At 47.3% G+C, this 19,978-nt stretch overlaps 2 pseudogenes; both read left to right on the forward strand.

Annotated features, from left to right (window-relative positions):
* Positions 1 to 1,317: 1,317 nt before the first annotated feature.
* Positions 1,318 to 5,117, forward strand: LOC123151434 (methyl-CpG-binding domain-containing protein 2-like; annotated as a pseudogene).
* Positions 5,118 to 6,990: 1,873 nt separating this feature from the next.
* LOC123153275 (uncharacterized) overlaps positions 6,991 to 19,978 on the forward strand; it is a 23,350-nt pseudogene continuing 10,362 nt past the window's right edge.

A 19,978-nucleotide genomic window follows, 5' to 3' on the forward strand; every position in this document is an offset into this window, starting at 1 on the left:
TTCGGTGCTTGGATCGATTGGATCGTGAAGACGTTCGACTAGATCAACCGCGTTACTAAATGCTTCCGCTTTCGGTCTATGATGGTACGTGGATACACTCTCCCCTCTCGTTGCTGTGCATCTCCTAGATAGATCTTGCGTGATCGTAGGATTTTTTTTGAAATACTGCGTTCCCCAACATGTATATCATACACATCTGTGCTTTTATGCCCGTCCGATTCAATCAAAATCAAGGTGCGCAAAGGCTTACTCACATTGAGCATCACACGAGTTCTCAGGAAGCCCCCCGCATCGTTAAACTGCACTTGAGTCGCCTGCTGATCTATCTGCTTTGCAATCGCTGATCCACATGAGTCATTCCGAAGATTAAAAGGCAAATTCACCACTCTGCCCCAGACTTGTAAGCGATCAAACATTAATTCAGATGGACGCATGCACTCCTCAAATTCAGACAAAATCACGACGTGTTTGCTAACATGCATGGAGAACCTCTCCACACGCGATCAAGATCTCGCTGGGTAGCAAACTCAGCCACAAACATGTTAGTTCCAACATATGGGAACACAAGTCCTTTAGGGTTTCCCCAAGCGGGACGGAGTGCGTTGGAGATGGTCTGGATATGGAGAATATTGCGATCCAGGACCTTCCCCGCCAACATATACTTCTGCTGGTCGCCCTCTTCCTGATCATCGATCACCAATGATGTTGCCTCTTCCTCTTGTGATACACAACTTGCCCAAGGCCTCTGCTAGCCGCGCCCTCGCCGAGTTAGGTGACAAGGGTCCGGCAGTGCCTTGCCCACCGTTCGCCGATGACGAAGCCATCTTCTCCCGACGGTGATGTCTCGCCCCGCCGATGAGATCAGCGGGCACCGTCAAGTCCACGCAAAAACCCTATCGCCTATTGAGGGTTCCGGGTTTTCCGCTGAATTTTTACTTCTAAAAACAGGTTTACACAAAGACAGGGGGAGTATTAGACATCATCTGCCATGTGGATTTGATTGCCCACGCCGCTCAAGTGCCATGTGTCTCCATTATTTAAGTATGTTTTTAATTTTTTGCTATGATGTCAAGCAGTTTTTTATACAATACTATAAATCATGGATACCCTTTATTGATTTCCAAATATATCAAAATTATCCGCGTTCACATCTAGACGTGTTCAAATTACAAAACAATATAAAAAAGAGTTGAGATTCAAAACAGAAACCCCATTCTCACCCACTCTTCTCTCTCGCCTCCCACGAAACCCTCCTCTCTCCCCTACAGGTAGCGGCCCACCATCGTCAGGAATGGATCCCTTCGTTTCTGACCCCACTGAACCCGTGACAACCAGTCCCCAGACGCAAACGCAGGGACACGAGGAAGAGAGCCTTGGAGCCGACCCCTCCTTCAATTCGCTTACCACTGAGTCCGTCGGCACGAGCCCCGACGCGCAGTGGGACGGCGGCGCCGCCGCCACCCAGGCGGACGATGAGGCGGAGAGTGGGGCGCCCGGCTCCCCTTCCCCGCCCCGACCGCCGCCGAGCATCTCCTCGCGCCGCGATCCTCTCAGCGCCGGGTGCTTCCGGAGGCTGGCCGCCTCCTGCGAAGCCCGCCGACTCCGCGAGGCGGCGCTCCTCCGTGCGTCTAAACCGCCCGCGGAGAAGGCCGAGGACCCCGACGAGCCAATCTGGCCACCAAGAAGCCGCCATTGGAGGCGCTTCGTGTATGTATACCTCGCCTTCCACCCCGACTCTCCTTTTGCTCATGAATGCATGATTAGATAGTTCCTTCAAAATAATTTAGGTTTAGATAGATTACCATGCTAGGGCTTTGGGAGAACATATCGCTAAGGCGTTCGTTTTCAGAGATTTTACACGTGGTAGATTCAGCAATTTTACATGTGGAATAGTAGATTTATTTTAGGGATATCTGCAATTGCAATCGGTACATTCGATTTACTATTGCTACATTAGGTTATGTTTCTAATGCTGATTGCATCTCGGTCAGTGTCTAGCCTAGGGTTCTGGAGCGTTATGTTTGCTCAAGCTGTTAAATACTCCCTCCGTCCGGAAATACTTGTCATCAAAATGGATGAAAATGGATGTATCTAAAACTAAAATACATCTAGATACATCCATCTCAATGACAAGTATTTTCGGACGGAGGGAGTATATATTTGCGAGTTATGTCCTTACTTTTGTGAACTGGATTGGTGATGCCCCAACTAGTGATGAGTTAGTAACAGAATCTTTGAATCTAGCCTAGGGATCTAAAACATTACGTAAGCCCTAGTTACCTAATTAAGCTGTTCAAAATGTTAATAGATTTATGGCATACCATAGTGAACCTGATTTATGGGAGAACCATACTGCTCTAATGCCAGCGATATCTTGATATCTAGCCTGAGAAATCAAAGATTTACTATAAGTAGCCTTTGTCCTCACCCTCTTTTCATGTTCATGGTGGTGTATCCCTTCTGTTTTAATCTTACGTTCACGTTTCTTTTGTTTCTCTATCAAGCATTTTGCCTTTCCCAGTCTGAAACTTTTGCAATTACCTCCAACAGGGAACTAAAAACTATGGGGTCCAGGCCGGCTAATCCTGTGCCCAACCCTGATGAGAGTTCATTATCTCATATCAAGAGCCAAGATATGTTAGCTGACAAGGTTGTGGACCAATGGGATGACAGTGACACTGAAAACTCCTCTGGAAATGCATCATATCAAATTGTTCCTTACAAGAATGTCCAGGGAGAAAACAACTTACCTGTGCTGTCTAAAAAAAGAAAATTCATTATCAGTACATATTCTGTGCAATGTAGTACTTGCCAGAAATGGAGAGTTGTACCATCCAAACTGAAATATGAGCAAATCCGAGAGAATATTATACAAGTTCCTTTTTCTTGCAAATATGTCCATGGGTGGAAGCCACAAGTTACATGCCATGATCCAACTGATATATCTGAGGATAATGGCATGGCATGGGAAATTGCTATCCCATGCATCCCTCAGACCCCTCTTGGGTGGGAAAGGAATATATACTCTAAGGAATGAACAGAGCACGAGATTCGCTGATGTGTGAGTATTACTTGTTTTGCACAACATCGTAGTTAATTTGTTTTCTAGCCTTTTGTATTTATTTCTGAGAAAATGATGTTGCAGTTGTTTTCTAACATCCCTGGGTCGTAACTCTTGAGAGCTCAGAATGCTCATTTATGGTTTAGGAACTTAATGCTGTTCATATTTGATCAATGGTTAACCATTCATTCCTGTGGTTACACACCTTACACACCTATATAAAAGGATGTGCTTGCCTTTCTGTGTATGCATTGTATGACTATTTCGTGACACTTATACATCCTTTCAGGTACTATATCTCTCCCGCAGGCATAAAAATAAGATCCAAGAAAGAGGTCGAAAGGTAAGCTAACTTTTGTTTGGTCAACTTCTCTTCAATATAGTTACTTTCTTAAGCATATTATAATGCTCATATGCAGTTTTTCATTCATCTAGCATGTTGATAACCGCATCTGACTGGTATCCACTATTATTGTCATAATTGTTACAAAGTGTTATTATTGTACTTTCACTACCTCAATGGCTCAATGATCACACAACCAGCATTCAGGCTTAGCTTTGTTGGGGCTTATTTTCAGAAATCTCATCTGTTCTTGCAATTTGAACGTTCGAAACAACACAGAATACATGTGTATACTATGTAAAGTTGTGATCTTCATGTGGTTCACTCTGTCTAGATGTTTATCTTATTCTTCATATGTTATACTTTGATAGGTATCTTGAAGACAACCCAGACTATGCTGCCGATTTACATTTATCTCAGTTTTCGTTCAAGGTACCTAAACCTCCAAATTGCCCTCGTCAGTCAGAGCTTATTGAACCAACTGAAGGTATTTATGCACAATTTTTATCACGGTTACTTTAACTGGCATGCTAAATGAATTGCTGGTTGGACAAGCCTTTCTCTTCTGTTTGAACAATAGCCACTATTACTTGAAATTTGTATCAGTGATAAAATGGTTTTCAGATTGCCTTGTCAACTGAGAATGCGTTACAAGTTTGTGTACTTTAATATTGTCGTACTTAATGGAACTATTTAAGTGGTAGGACAAGTGGTCAGCTGGGGTGTACAGGATAGTAGGGCATTCATGTAAGCGAAGTTTCACACATGCTACTCATATTTTAAATGATCATAACAGGTTGAGATGTCATAAATTGGATTCTACTTTATTGTTTTTAAATTTCTGTAAATTGGATGACAAACCTGATAACATAACGTAGACCATTGCACGCACTAGTGGCTGATGGATTATATCCCCTTTACATGAATATGAACTATATGAGAGTTCTGTTAATGCATGTTGCCTATATATAGTTGCATAACACAGACAGCCAGGTTGGTGACTTCTAGTACCCGTGTTGATTATAGCACCACTCCTAGATTAAGTTCTTGCAACTAGCTAGCGATTTAGGGATCTTAGAGCAGCTGTTGGAAATTTAGAATCACTGTGTGGGGTTCATTGGTGGTTCATGATGTCTGCTGTTTCCATCTATTAGTATACTTACATACAATGACCCTTGCGCAACAGACGACGTCTTGATGTGATTAGCTTGCTTGTCTTCTCTTCTGGCTCAAGTGATTAATGGCGTTCTATTCACTCTTTGTGTCTGTGCAACCATCTGATAATTTGATACACATGATTTGTTATTTATCTGATGGCATGCTCTTATTTTCAGTGCCACCTCCGGTTCACGAGGATCCCGTGCACAACTACATGCCGGTCCCTCATGGAGAAGCCAATCCTGTAACTCACATACCAGTGACACTAGCTCTACAAGTATCAGTGATGCTCTCCAAAAAGAGAAAACTAAACCAGTGATGCTCTCCAGAAAGAAAGGAAAATGAAAATGCTCTATAAGTGATGTTCAAACGTCAGACTTGAAATGTGTTATTTTGCTGTATCATCTTACTGTATGTGTCCTACCTTAGCTAAGGTCGCTCCCTTTATGCCGTAGTTTGCTCCAGCTTGGCTGGAACTGAGAAAGTTATTGGGACATCGACATCAACAGATGAACGTTGTTGCAGAAAGTTATTGAAACTGCCACATTGCTTTTACCTCACTCTGTTCGTGTGCTGTGAATGCCTATAACTTTAAGTTTATGCGTGTTGCACATCATAATCTCCTGTATAAGGTACAATCGTTTTTATCGAGATCAATGGGTATTGGGACAGAGCTTAGGTAATAGAAGTTTCTGCCATCCCCATTCTATGACCAAAGATCAGATTATATACATTTGTCTATTTTACGGGGGTGTTTGTTTCCAGGGACTTTTTTTGTGTAGGGATTAGAAAAAGTCTCTCTTAAAGACTTTTTTTATCAAGCGGGAGGGACTTTTTAGGGACTAAACTAGGCATTTGGGACTAAATGAAGAAGACTCTTAAGGAGAGTCTTTTTGAGACTTTTTGGGATTTTTCCAACAATGCCTCTCCATGCACCCATTGGCCTGCCATCCCATGGTGTTGTTTGATTGTTATTTTTCTATATACTAGGGGCAACATGGTCATTTAATAACCTCTAGGAAGGGATTAGGGACTTTTAGTCTCTGAAAACAAACAAGGAGAGACTTTTTAGGGACTACGGACTTTTCAGTTGGGACTAGAAAAAGTCTTAGGACTAGAGAACCAAACATCACCTACGTCTATGCGACGAATTGCATGAATGCGCAAGCCCATAGCATTTTAGACCTTTTTAAGTTCAAACATACAAATGACAAAAGCCATTAAACTATGCATCATATTGATCTGCATCTCAAAAGAAAAACAAACAAGGCGTGATAGAACTAGAAAAATAGAAATGCATTCCAAGGAAAGAGTGAGCCCCATTCTATGATCAAAGAGTTACAAACTGGCATGCCAAAATTTCAGCTGGGCTGCCACCTTTATTAGCCTGACATGACAAAATGTCACACCGCGACCTCTGGTTAAGAGCCTCTTTGGGTGGCAAGTCTTGTACCAATTATTTCTAATGGCTGAAGTTCTCGAAAACTTATTGAAAATCCTACGGATCATTTGCTCATTTTATACTTTCTCTTGACATAATGACGGGAGCCTTCTAGGGGTTTAGTGTTTTTCACAAAACAAAACCCAGATAATGATCACATGGTCCCTGATCGATTGGAGTTCTCATAGGCCTTCTATCCCTAGGGAGCTTAGTAATTGAAAGGACTAGAGCAATGTTAAGATGTGGACCACAGGAAAAATATGTCTCTAGTCGGATCTTACTGAATGGAATAAAAAGAAAGCAACTTGTTAAGGTAAACACGGGAAAAATGTTCACACTGGCATGCATCCGAGATAAAATCTTACATGTGGTATTTCATCGTCTTGTTTACTTACCTCGGTTGAAAAACATCATTAGAGAAACACGACGCTTATTTTTTTTAACATGTATATATAGTCTCCAAATTATGACCATTGACTATTATTTCTATATGATAATATGTTGCTACCAAAACCAACTTGTATGAAATTATGAAATATTTTTCTTCAACAAATTATTTGTTTTACTTTCTTTTAGAAGCTCTTTCTAAACTTTTTTTTGCATGTAGCTCTGTCCAAATATAGATGATTCGTAACTCATGCACCCACTTACAGCCGAATATTCTCTCTCAATTGGTTTTTTTACAGTCGAATAGATAGCTTCACCGGCCCAGTATTGCCGACCGCAGGCCTCGGCCTGCAAGGAGAAAATAAGAAACTCGCTTTGTTGGCTGGTTTGGAGTTTGTCTCAAAAAAAAAGCCAATTTGGAGCTGAATTCGGACATGGAGTGTCAAAAAATGCAAACTGGAGCTGAATTCGGATATGGAGTGACGCCAATATATAGCTTCGACATGCAATCTTGTGATCGCGTTAATTTGCTTCCCCCATCCAGCTTGGAATCGTCCGAGTCCAATCGTGAGAGAGAAGACTGCAACACCATCTAGGGCAATGCCGCTGCCGCCGCGCGCCGTCGTCCTGCCATCGCCCGCCGTCGCCTCGAAAGTGGCACCCAAGAGAAGCAAAGTTGCGGCGATGACAGCGGCCAAGAGAACTAGTGGCGCGCCCCACTCGCCGAAGAAGGTTCCTCGGGTGGATGCAGCGGCCAAGAAGTCGAACAGCGCGCCCCGCTTGCCTGCGAAGGTTCTTCAAAAGTCCACCGTGGATGCGGCGCGCCGACAACTGCGATTCGCGTGCGGCGATGCTGTCGAGGTGCGCAACAGGTTATTCTCGAACGTCGTCTTCTCCGGCAACAGGCAGCTGGTGATCTACCTCCGCGCCAAGGTACTCTCCGCCTCGGCCGGCACCGAGTCCTACCTCGTCGAGTACCCCGCCATCAACAGCAAACCCAGCCGTGTCGCACGAGTGCCATCATGGGACGTCCGCGAGCCCCGTCACACTCCACCGCAGGCGCACCCGGCCGCTGACGCTGCACGGCCGGCCAGTTCCAAGAGACCACCACCGCCGGAGCGGACTGACCACGGCGATGATTGTTGCAAGAAGGCGAAGAGGGTCGGCAAAGGGATCCCGATGGACGCGCTGTGCCGATTCTACGAGGAGCACGACCCAGAGTTTGCGTCGGAGCTGCGCCGCGGGATGATCGTGAAGGTCGATGAAGGACGCCCACCAGTTTACGATTAGTTATAGTTCTTCGGGAAATAGTTTTCTCTTTTGCTCTCTCTAGTAGTTGTCGGTTATGAATTCATGATCGATCGCTGGATAGAGGAATTGATGAACATGATCATTAGCAGTAAGAACTCTGCAATTGACTAGATGTATCATGAATTCATGATCGCTGGAGAGAGGAATTGATGTATGTGTGTAGTCCATATATTATTAAATTCATGATTCTCGTTTTGCTTGAGATCAAAAGGTGAAGAGAAAGCAGCTAGCAAAGTAAGTTTTTTTTGTTCTGGTTCAATCATATGCAGGATTGCTCTATCGTCCATCGACCGAGTTCAGCTGTTACGCTGTAACTCCTAAAATTTGCCGTTCACTACAATCTGAAGGCACTCCTTCCTCTCCCCTGATTCTGTTAATAATCGGGAAAAATATCATATCGGCGATAAAGAGACGCTCAGGTAACACGCACGACGGCAGCCTCAAGTGACCATCATTTCTCTGGAAGTGCGTCATATCAAGTTTTCCTTACAAGAATGTCCAGGGAGAAAACAACTTACATGTGCTGTCTAAAAAAAGAAAATTCATTATCAGTACATATTCTGTGCAATGTAGTATTTGCCAGAAATGGAGAGTTGTACCATCCAAACTGAAATATGAGCAAATCCGAGAGAATATTATACAAGTTCCTTTTTCTTGCAAATATGTCCATGGGTGGAAGCCACAACTTACATGCCATGATCCAACTGATATATCTGAGGATAATGGCATGGCATGGGCAATTGATATCCCATGCATCCCTCAGACCCCTCTTGGGTGGGAAAGGAATATTACTCTAAGGAATGAACAGAGCACGGGATTCGCTGATGTGTGAGTATTAATTGTTTTGCACAACATCGTAGTTAATTTTTTTCTAGCTTTTTGTATTTATTTCTGAGCAAATGATGTTGCAGTTGTTTTCTAACGTCCCTGGGTCGTAACTTTTGAGAGCTCAGAATGCTCATTTATGGTTTAGGAACTTAATGCTGTTCATATTTGATCAATGGTTAACCATTCATTCCTGTGGTTACACACCTTACACACCTATATAAAAGGATGTGCTTGCCTGTCCGTGTATGTATTGTATGACTATTTCGTGACACTTATACATCCTTTCAGGTACTATATCTCTTCCGCAGGCATAAAAATAAGATCCAAGAAAGAGGTCGGCAGGTAAGCTTACTTTTGTTTGGTCAAGTTCTCTTCAATATTGTTACTTTCTTAAGCATATTATAATGCTCATATGCAGTTTTTCATTCATCTAGCATGTTGATAACCGCATCTGACTGGTATCCACTATTATTGTCATAATTGTTACAAAGTGTTATTATTGTACTTTCACTACCTCAATGGCTCAATGATCACACAACCATCATTCATGCTTAGCTTTGTCGGGGCTTATTTTCAGAAATCTCGCCTGTTCTTGCAATTTGAACGTTGGAAACAACACAGAATACATGCGTATACTATGTGAAGTTGTGAACTTCTCCATGTGCTTCACTCTGTCTAGATGCTTATCTTATTGTTCATATGTTATACTTTGATAGGTATCTTGAAGAGAACCCAGACTATGCTGCCGATTTACATTTACCTCAGTTTTCGTTTAAGGTACCTAAACCTCCAAATTGCCCTCGTCCGTCAGAGCTTATTGAACCAACTGAAGGTATTTATGCACAATAACACGGTTACTTTAACTGCCATGCTAAATGAATTGCTGGTTGGACAAGCCTCTCTTCTGTTCGAACAATAGCCACTATTGTTTGAAATTTGTACCAGTGATAAAATGGTTTTCATATTGCCTTGTGAACTGATAATGCGTTACAAGTTTGTGTACTTTAATATTGTGGTACTTAATGGAACTATTTAAGTGGTAGGACAAGTGGTGAGCTGGGGTGTACAGGATAGTAGGGCATTCATGTAAGCGAAGTTTCACACATGCCACTCATATTTTAAATGATCATAACAGGTTGAGATGTCATACATTGGATTTTACTTATTGTTTTTAAATTTCTGTAAATTTGATGGCAAACCTGATAACATAATGTGTGAAACAGAGAGGAAATAGATTGGATCGGCGCATGCAACATGGTATCCTAGGGATGTATTTATATGGATGCAACTAGGGCACAGATTACAAGTAGTTACAGGAGATAAGTACAGATATTAACAGACTCCTATATCCTAACAATATACAGTTTAACATCCCCGCTCAATCTGAACTTCCTTCGCGAAGATTCAGATTGTATCTATTTGAGACAAACGATGCCTCGACTAGTGGTTTGGTGAAGGTGTCAGCAACCTGTTCCTTGGAAGAGATGAACCTAACATCCAATGCTTTGGCTGCGACTCTCTCACGAACAAAGTGAAAATCCACCTCGATATGCTTGGTCCTGGCATGAAACACTGGATTTGCAAACAAATAAGTGGCGCCTAGGTTATCACACCACAATATTGGAGGTCGTGGCATAAACACTCCAAGCTCTCCAAGAACTGACTGTATCCAGATGATCTCAGCTGTGCCGTTGGCAAGTGCCTTGTACTCAGACTTCGTGCTAGACCGTGAGACCGTGGCCTGCTTTTGTGAGCTCCAAGAGACAAGGTTGGGACCAAGAAAGACAGCAAACCCTCCTGTAGACCTGTGATCATCACTGCATCCAGCCCAGTCCATGTCAAAAAAGCAACTCAACACCGTTGAAGGTGACTTGCGGATGGACAGACTCATACCACAAGTGTACTTGAGGTACCTCAAGATCCTTTTAGCTGCTGAAAAGTGTACAGTCATTGGTGCATGAAGGAACTGACAAACACGATTCACAGCAAAGGAAATATCCGGCCTGGTCAACGTCAAGTACTGAAGTGCTCCAACCAAACTACGGTATGTAGTACTATCATCCTGAGAGAGAGAGAGGTGCCCCACTATCTTTGCTAATCTTCTCACTTGAGGACATGGGAGTGGTGGAAACTTTGCAATTTTCCATATTAGCACGGTGGAGAATGTCACCAATGTACTTCTGTTGAGAGAGCACAATCCCCCGTGGTGACGACTTCACCTCAACTCCAAGGAAAAAATGCAAGGGACCAAGATCCTTGAGCGCAAACATGGCATGCATGTAGATCAGCAAGTAGCTTAGTAGTTGCAGTAGGTGATGAGCTGGCCACAATGATGTCATCCACATAGACGAGCATAAACATGGTGACACTGCCATGATGAAAAATGAACAAAGATGTGTCTGCTTTAGAGGCCACAAAACTAAGTTGAAGTAGACGGGAGCTTAACCGGGAGTACCAGGCTCGGAGGGCCTGTTTAAGTCCATAGATAGCTTTACACAACTTGCACATAGACCGAGGGGCAGCAGGATCCACAAACCCAGGAGGTTGGCGCATATACACTTGTTCCTGAAGAACTCCATGAAGAAAGGCATTTTGAACATCCAACTGGCGAAGACACCAACCTCGAGAGACAACAATGGAAAGAACCAGACGGACAGTAACCGGTTTAACAACTGGACTGAACGTGTCATCATAATCGAGACCATAGCGTTGCTTGAACCCTTTGGCGACAAGACGAGCCTTGTGACGATCAACAGTGCCATCAACCTTGTACTTTACTTTGAAAACCCATTTGCAGTCAATTACATTGGCATGAGGTGGTGGGGGAACTAGGGTCCATGACCATTGTGACGAAGAGCATCAATCTCAAACTGCATAGCAGCACGCCAAGCAGGAGATGCCAAGGCCTCACGGTGATCACGGGGTTCCCTGGAGACCAAGGACCCACGGCGGGACGGATCATAGTTGACAGTACCATCCATACGATGAGCAAGTTTGCGAGTATGATCACGTGTGAGCGTGACCATTGCATGGGCAGGAGGTGCCGGAGCAGAGGATCCGGGAGCAGCAGCCCAAGAGGGAATCGAATCCTCACGGGATCCCGTGTTGCCAGCGGACGCAGCAGGAGAATCCGACAGCAATCCCGAGGAGGGAACAGGCGACGCAGGCGCGTCTATCGCGGGACTGGGCCGGCCCACCGATTGGCTACCAGGCACGTGGGCAGTAGCCTGTGGCGGGTCGGGCGCGGAGGGAGCCGGGCCAGTGGCGGGCCCCGCCACTGAGGGGGACAGGGCGTGCGGGGTGGCGACCGGGCCATCAAAGGCCTCCACATGGGCCAACGGATGGGGCGCCTCCCCACGGTCGCCTGGCGCGTCGCTGTCGCCGTCTGCTGCGGCTACGCGTTCCAAGGCTGGATCAGCTCCGGATCCTATGCCTGGATCTGCCTGAGACGCGGGAGCGCCTGGCATACCGGGGATCTTCTACGCCGAAGGAGAGCCTGCATCCAGGTTAGAAGACAGAGCAGATATACCATAGTTCATGTGGTCATGCGGGAATAAAAGGATGGTTTGCTCGGCAACGCGAGGTGGTATGGGAGAGGCAAACGGGTTGGCAAAAGGAAAAACTTTTTCATCAAACATGACATCTCTAGAGATATAAACACGAGCTGTGGGTAGATGAAGACATTTATACCATTTGTGGCGAATGCTGTAGCCAACGAACACACGTTGTTGGGATCGAAGAAAGGCGAGTTTGTGTGTGTTGTAGGGACGCATATTGGGCCAGCAAGCGCAACCAAACGTACGAAGCGACATGTAGTCTGGTTTGCTGGTGAACAATTTTTCCATAGGACTAAGGTTGCCAATGACACGACTAGGTAGACGATTAATAAGATAGCATGCCGAGAGATAGGCCTCATCCCAAAACCGTAGCGTCATAGACACATGTGATAGTAAAGAGAGCCCCATGTCAACAATGTGACGGTGCTTCCTTTCAGCAGAACCATTTTGTTGGTGTGTGTGTGGACAATATACATGATGCATAATGCCAAGTTGACAAAAAAACGTGTTGCTAAGCTTCTCGTACTCCACACCCCAGTCGGATTGAACGCATAAAATCTTGCGAGATAAAAGGTGTTCAACATGAGCAAGGAAGTCACGAAAAACATCAAACACATCACATTTTCTCTTGAGAAGATAAATCCACACAAATTTACTATAATCATCGATAAATGAGACATAGTACTGGAACCCACCAGATGATGTTTTGGAAGGTCCCCACACATCCGAAAAAATAAGTTCTAATGGGAAGGAAGAAACACTCGAGGATCTAGGAAAAGGAAGCCGGTGTGCTTTGCCTTGTTGACATGCATTACACACATGGGTCATAGACCGACTAGAAGAAGCTATTTTATTGGATGATAAAACGTCCTGAACGACTTGAGTGGAAGGGTGGCCAAGCCTTGCGTGCCAATCTTCTGCTGACAACCTAACCGAAGATAGAGCATGATGAGATGATGGCCGAATGGGGTAAAGCCCATTTTCACATCTGCCTTGAAGTAGAACCTTCTTGGTGATCAAATCCTTCATAAGAAAATGAGTAGGATAACACTTTAGATAAGCATGATTATCAACAACAAGGCGATTGACAGAGAGAAGGTTTTTGTCAGCGTTAGGAACATGCAAGATATTGCGAAGTTGAAGATTAGCAGAAGGGGTAGGAAGAATTGCATGACCATGGTGAGCTATGTGCAAACCTGATCCGTCAGCTGTGTGGATGCGGTCTCTGCCTGGATACTTCTCCCGGATCGTGAGGCGATCTAGATTGCCGATGATGTGGTCCGTGGCCCCGGTGTCAGGGAACCAAGCCGGGTCACCTAGGATGGAGGGAGGAGACGCAGCAGCAAGGCCAGCCATCTTGGATTGTTGCAGTTGGAACACATGGTTGTAGCACTGACCGCACTCCCAGGCGTAGTGCCCAGGGCCGCGGCAGAGCTGACACTGAACGCGGTTATCACCGCGGTCACCGTAGTCACCGCGATCACCGCCGCGATTGCCGCCATAGCCGCCTTGTTGGCGCAAGCCGCCGCCACCACGGTTCCCGCGCTCACCGCCGCGAGAATTGTTATTGTAGCCCTTGCCCCGATTGGTGTTGTTGTTGGTGTTGCCGTTGGGGTCCCGGGCGACGTTGTTGATGGAGGAGTCGCCATGCTGGAGATGAAGACGTGCCGCGTTGTACTCGCGACGCCGTTCGAAGGAGATCGCATGTGAGTAGAACTCACCAAGCGTCATGCCCTCGGGACGAGTAGTATACGCCGTGATGAGAGGCTCGTAGTCGCTATCGAGGCCGGTGATGACAACAGTGATGATGTCTTCTTCGTGCATGGGGCGGCCAACAACGGTGAGCTAGTCGGCGTTGGAGCGGATCTTGGCAAAGTAATCCGCCATGGAGAGGGTGCCCTTCCTGAAGACGACCATGTTCAGTTTGATCTAAATGATGCTGGCGTGGCAGTGGGTGGTGTACATCTCCTCGACATGAGCCCAGATGGCACGAGAAGTTTCCAGCCGATGCAGCTGCTACAATACCTCGTCAGAGAGAGAGGCAAGGAGATAGCTAAGGACGATTGTGGGAGTCCTGGATTAGGGGGTCTCTGGACAGCCGGAGTATCTCCATTGGTCGGACTGTTAGACTATGAAGATACAAGATTGAAGACTTCGTCTCGTGTCCGGATGGGACTCTACTTGGCGTGGAAGGCAAGCTAGGCAATATGTATATGGATATCTCCTTTTTTGTAACCGACCTTGTGTAACCCTAACCCTCTCCGGTGTCTATATAAACCGAAGGGTTTTAGTCCGTAGGACAACGATCACAACATACAATCATACCATAGGCTAGCTTCTAGGGTTTAGCCTCTCTGATCTCGTGGTAGATCTACTCTTGTAACACCCATATCTTCAATATTAATCAAGCAGGACGTAGGGTTTTACCTCCATCAAGAGGGCCCGAACCTGGGTAAAACTTCGTGTCCCTTGCCTCCTGTTACCATCCGGCCTAGAAGCACAGTTTGAGACCCCCTACCCGAGATCCGCCGGTTTTGACACCGACATTGGTGCTTTCATTGAGAGTTCCACTGTGTCATCGCCGTTAGGCTTGATGGCTCCTACTATCATCGATAGCGATGCGGTCCAGGGTGAGACTTTTCTCCCCAGACAGATCTTCGTATTCGGCGGCTTTGCACTGCGGGCTAATTCGCTTGGCCATTTGGAGCAGATTGAAAGCTACGCCCCTAGTCATCAGGTCAGATTTGGAAGTTTGAATTAACGACCAATATCCGTGGGGACTTGATCTTCGAAGGGTTTGAGCCACAGCCGGGCGCGCCGCACGGTTGCGATGGGTATGACCTAGCTCTGCCACCGAACGGTACTCCAGAGGCCGCGCCCGCATCAGCTCCGACCCTTAGCTCGGAGCCAACTGCGCCAATCGAGGATGGGTGGCTAGACACCGCCTCAGGGGCTGCAGTCTCGACGGCGATCGAGCCGAACACCAGCATAATCCTCTGCACAGCCCGTGACTCCAAGGTGCCGGACTCTCTTCCGGACCCCGAACCATCCGCGCCCCTGCCAATCGAATCCGAGTGAGCGCCGATCATGGAATTCACCGCCGCGGATATCTTTCAGCACTCACCCTTTGGCGACATTCTGAATTCACTAAGGTCTCTCTCTTTGTCAGGAGAGCCCTGGCCGGATTATGGCCAACAGGGTTGGGATGCGGACGACGAAGAAATTCGATGCCCACCCACCACCCACTTTGTAGCCACTATCGATGATTTAACCGATATGCTCGACTTCGACTCCGAAGACATCTACGGTATGGACGACGATGTAGGAGACGAACATGAACCAGCACCTACAGGGCACTGGACAGCCACCTCATCGTATGACATATACATGGTGGATACACCCAATGAAGGCAACAGCGACGAGATGGCGGAGGATGACCCCTCCAAGAAGCAACCCAAGCGCCGACGTCAGCAGCGCCGCTCTAAGTCCTGCGAAAGCAAAAGTGGTGATACCGGCACAGGAGATAAGAACACTCCGGATAGCGCCGAAGACAACAACAATCCCCTCCAGCAAGATTTAGAGCAGGAGGATGAAGGAGCCAGCTCTCCTGAGAGAGCGGTTGGCGGAGAGGAGGAGGATGACAATTACATGCCCCCCTCCGAAGACGAGGCAAGCCTCGGCGACGATGAATTCGCCGTACCAGAGGATCCCGTCGAACAAGACTGCTTCAAGCGCAGGCTTATGGCCACGGCAAATAGTCTGAAGAAAAAGCAGCAGCAGCTCCAAGCTGACCAAGAGTTATCCAAGAGTTATCCAAGGCGCAGGTTACTTCCCCGACTGGAGGAAGAAGCATATGAAACGGCTGATCGGCAACCTCGTGGCCGCGATAGAGAGGCATTCCAGCCAAAACCTCAGCCTCCACCCCAACGCCATTCAAATAAAAAGGCATGGGGAGATACGCCAGACCTGCGAGACATATTGGAGGACAAAGCAAAGCATTCAAGATCGATCTATGGATCACGAGGGCGCACCACTCTACGAGACGATAAACGTCACGCCGGATACAGTAAAAGCAAATCTGGCCGGGCTGAACACAGCGGGCAGGACCTATTCGAGCTGCGTCGTGATATAACCCAATACAGAGGTGCTGCACACCCCTTATGCTTCACAGACGAAGTAATGGAACATCAATTCCCAGAAGGTTTCAAACCTGTAAACATTGAATCATACGACGGCACTACAGACCCTGCGGTATGGATTGAGGACTTCCTCCTCCACATCCACATGGCCCGTGGTGATGACTTACATGCCATCAAGTACCTCCCACTAAAACTCAAAGGACCAGCGCGGCATTGGCTCAATAGCTTGCCAGCGGACTCCATTAGCTGTTGGAAAGATCTGGAAGCCGCATTTCTCGACAACTTTCAGGGCACTTATGTGCGACCACCAGACGCCGATGACTTGAGCCACATAATTCAACAACCAGAAGAGTCAGCCAGGCAATTCTGGACTCGGTTCCTTACAAAGAAAAATCAAATCGTCGACTGTCCGGATGCGGAGGCCTTAGCGGCTTTAAAGCACAACATCCGAGACGAGTGGCTAGCCCGGCACCTTGGTCAGGAAAAGCCGAAATCTATGGCAGCCCTCACGACGCTCATGACCCGCTTTTGTGCGGGAGAAGACAGCTGGTTGGCTCACAGTAATAACATATCAAAGAACCATGGTACCTCAGATACCAAGGAAGACAATAGCAGGTCACGTCGCAACAAGCATAAGCGCCGCATTAACGGCGAAAGTATTGAGGATACAGCAGTCAATGCCGGATTCAAAGGCTCTAAACCCGGTCAGCGGAAAAAGCCATTCAAACAAAGTACGCCTGGTCCGTCCAGCTTGGACCGTATACTCGATCGCTCATGTCAAATACATGGCACCCCAGACAAGCCAGCCAATCACACCAACAGGGATTGTTGGGTGTTCAAGCAGGCCGGCAAGTTAATTGCCGAAAACAAGGATAAGGGGCCGCATAGCAATGACGAGGAAGAACCCCGGCAGCCACACACTGGAGGATAGAAGAGGTTTCCCCCGCAAGTGCGGACTGTGAACATGATATACGCAACCCACATCCCCAAGAGGGAGCGGAAGTGTGCGCTCAGGAACGTATATGCGTTGGAGCCGGTCGCCCCAAAGTTCAACCCTTGGTCCTCCTGTCCGATCACCTTTGACCGCAGGGACCACCCCACTAGTATCCGTCACGGCGGATTCGCCGCACTGGTCCTAGACCCAATCATCGACGGATTTCACCTCACTCGAGTCCTTATGGACGGCGGCAGCAGCCTGAACCTGCTTTATCAGGACACAGTGCGCAAAATGGGTATAGACCCCTCAAGGATCACACCCACAAAAACGACCTTTAAGGGCGTCATTCCAGGCGTAGAGGCCCACTGCACAGGCTCAATTACACTGGAAGTGGTCTTCGGATCCCCGGATAACTTCCGAAGCGAAGAGTTAATCTTCGATATAGTCCCGTTCCGCAGTGGTTATCACGCGCTGCTCGGACGAACCGCATTTGCTAGATTCAATGCGGTACCACATTATGCATACCTCAAGCTCAAGATGCCAGGACCTCGCGGAGTTATTACAGTCAATGGAAACACAGAACACTCTCTCCGAACAGAGGAGCACACCGCGGCTCTCGCAGCAGAAGCGCAAAGCAGCCTCTCAAGGCAATCTACCAGTTCGGCGTTTCAAAGCCCGGACACCTTCAAGCGCGCTCGGGGCAATCGGCAAACAGACCGCCTGGCGCGATCTGAGCTCGCGTAGCAATACGGCAGCCACCCCAATCCCAGCCCAACGGCGTTGTTCGTGCCGCGCGTACATAATCACGCATTAAAAATACCATGAGCACAGGTGGGGAGGGGGGGGGGCACAACTACGACACGCCCCAAAATGCGGCCTAAACCGCACCAGGGGCTTCCCGTTTGGTTATTTTTCCTTTTCTTCCAGGACTTCAATCTCTGGAAACACTGTCCGACAGCTCTATTGCCGAACACATGATACAGCAACCAAGGAAGCCGACAACTACGGAATTCCTAGGTGGATTATAGATTTCATATAATTCCTCAGCTCGCCCTTGGAAGGGACATAGTCCTACTCTTTTGCTTATTACACTATCTGTATCACTCTGCTTTAAATGCAATTTTTTTAATATACAATACATGACATTACGACTATTATCGCATTTTTGTTATATATATACATATCTATGTGTTCATTAATGACGCCTAGCAACCGTACACTCTGGTACGGCCAATGCACCAGGGGCTTACGTACCCACAATATGGTGTGAAAAGTCCGAACACTTTCACAAGTGCGGCACCCCAAACTTATAGCATTATATGCATCAGCTCCGAATCATGTCTTTGGTCAAATGTTGGGTTTGCCCGGCTCCTATGTTTTGGTACCTTATGTTCCGCTCTATCGGCTAAGGTAGCGCTAGGAGAACTACTGCGATTGTGCCCCGGTTCTGCCGGGCCGAGCACCTCAGTAGAGAAAGTTAAAACTGACTATCATGATAAGGCGAGAGACTGGTCGCTGTTCGATGAGGTTTTTCGAGTCCCTAAAGACTTATGCCGCTTAGGGCGAGGGGTTGGCTCCGTTCGGCTTACAGGCGTGTATCGCGCCCCGAATTTGGCCTTCCGAATACCAGGGGCTTCGCCGAAATTCAAAATTATAGAATTCTATGGCTAAGTGAGAGTGATAAAGCATTATTAGTCTGGTTGCCTTGTTCATTGTGCTGAGCACCTCCCTCGAAGGACCCAAACATGGGAACAAGAGTGCTCAGGTTTATCCCGAACACCCCGGCACTCGTGGCATGGGGGCAGAAGCCGAGGACTAGCCATCTCTCAGATTGGATAAACAGCCAAACAGAAGGTAATATTTTAAATTCACACAAGCATTGCATAGCGAATATGATACAAGTTTTCATACACACAGGACAAACCGAGCAAGTCTCATTCAAATATTACATTTTGCAAACACTCATCCGCGACAAGACGGGCACCCGGCAGAACACCCTCGTAGTACATCTCGGGGTGGCGGTGTTCTAACACCCCGGATGTAACTTTCCCAATTTGTACTCCAACTCTTGCCGTTTCCGGCGTTAAGTTATATTTATTTCCTCGGGTTCGGGTTTCGTCTCCGTGTGTTGTTGTTGTTGTTGTCATGCATCTCATATCATGTCATCATGTGCATTGCATTTACATACGTGTTCATCTCATACATTCGAGCTTTTTCCCCGTTGTCCGTTTTGCATTCCGGCGCTTCGTTCTCCTCCGGTGGTCATTTCTAGCTTTCTTTCGTGTGTGGGGATTAAACATTTCCGGATTGGACCAAGACTTGCCAAGCGGCCTTGGTTTACTACCGGTAGACCGCCTGTCAAGTTTCGTATCATTCGGACTTCGTTTGATACTCCAACGGTTAACCGAGGGACCGAAAAGGCCTCGTGTGTGTTGCAGCCCAACACCCCTCCAATTTGGCCCAAAACCCATCTAACTCTGCTCCATCATCTAGAGCGTTCGATCACGATCGTGTGGCCGAAAACCGCACCTCATTTGGACTCTCCTAGCTCCTCCTATGCCTATATATAGATCCCCACATTTCTAATCTTGGGCGAAACCCTAGATCCGCTCCTCCTCGCGCCGCCGGACAACGTCCGCGTCGAGCCGGACGCGTCCGGATCCAACCGCCGCCACCACTTGTCGCCCTCCCATTCGCCGCCGCCTCCACCTACCGCGCCGGCCCGGAGAGCCCGCGGGAGGCCCTCCCGGCCCGCGCGCCTCGCCGCCCACGCCTCTCCCCTCGCCGCCCGCGCCTCTCCCCTCGCCGCCTGCGCC

This window comes from Triticum aestivum, chromosome 7A (assembly GCF_018294505.1).
Source record: "Triticum aestivum cultivar Chinese Spring chromosome 7A, IWGSC CS RefSeq v2.1, whole genome shotgun sequence".
Classification (NCBI taxonomy): Eukaryota; Viridiplantae; Streptophyta; class Magnoliopsida; order Poales; family Poaceae; genus Triticum; species Triticum aestivum.